Source organism: Bison bison, unplaced genomic scaffold (assembly GCF_000754665.1).
Source record: "Bison bison bison isolate TAMUID 2011002044 unplaced genomic scaffold, Bison_UMD1.0 scf7180017864483, whole genome shotgun sequence".
Classification (NCBI taxonomy): domain Eukaryota; kingdom Metazoa; phylum Chordata; class Mammalia; order Artiodactyla; family Bovidae; genus Bison; species Bison bison.
The window spans coordinates 2,419,673-2,420,583 of NW_011495043.1; the positions used below are offsets into that span (position 1 = coordinate 2,419,673).

The 911-nt window shown below is 44.3% G+C and overlaps 1 protein-coding gene across 4 annotated transcripts in view; it reads right to left on the bottom strand.

Annotated features, from left to right (window-relative positions):
- STXBP5 (syntaxin binding protein 5 (tomosyn)) overlaps positions 1-911 on the bottom strand; it is a 158,251-nt gene that overhangs the window by 59,967 nt on the left and 97,373 nt on the right. The gene's annotated exons all lie outside the window — the stretch shown is intronic.

The window sequence follows — 911 nt, forward strand, 5'->3', positions numbered from 1 at the left end:
AGGGCGGGGAGGGAGTGAGGGGAAGGGGGAGAGAAAGAGGGAAGAAACCTAGGACCTTTCTACGAAAGTAGCTGCTTAACCTCAATGTTTATATTCTGAGGTCAGATCAGGTTTCATCCTTGGCACTACTGACATCCTGAGCTGGCTGAATCTGTTGTGCAGCACTGTCCTGTGCCCTGCAGGATGTTTTGCATCAACCCTGGTCTGGGCTTCCCTGGTAGCTCAGCTGGTCAAGAATCCACCTGCAATGCAGGAGACCCCGGTTCGATTCTTGGGTTGGGAAGATCCCCTGGAGAAGGGAAAGGCTACCCACTCCAGTATCCTGGCCTGGAGAATTCCATGGACTGCACAGGCCATGGGGTTGTAAAGAGTCGGACACGACTGAGCGACTTTCACTTTTCACATTAGATGCCAGTAGCAGTCCTTCCTGTTGTGACAAATTTTGTCTCCAGACAGTGCCAAGCATTCTGAGGAGCAAAATCATCCCTGTTTGAGAACCACTGGCATAGAACACAATCTCAAATTTACGTAAGCATATAAAGAAGATTAAAAAAGCTGTACTTTTCTATAGATCTATATCATGAGTGATTGTGATATAAAGAAATCTGCTTTATCTCTGGTTGAATGCATTTTTGATTATGCAGACACTCTCCTCAGCAACTATTGAACCATTCAATAATGGTTCTAGTAGACCTAAAGTCAAAACAGTATAAAGCCTGGTTCTTTTTTTTTTTTTTAATTTTATTTTATTTTTAAACTTTACAAATTGTATTAGTTTTGCCAAATATCAAAATGAATCCACCACAGGTATACATGTGTTCCCCATCCTGAACCCTCCTCCCTCCTCCCTCCCCATATCATCCCTCTGGGTCGTCCCAGTGCACTAGCCCCAAGCATCCAGTATCGTGCAT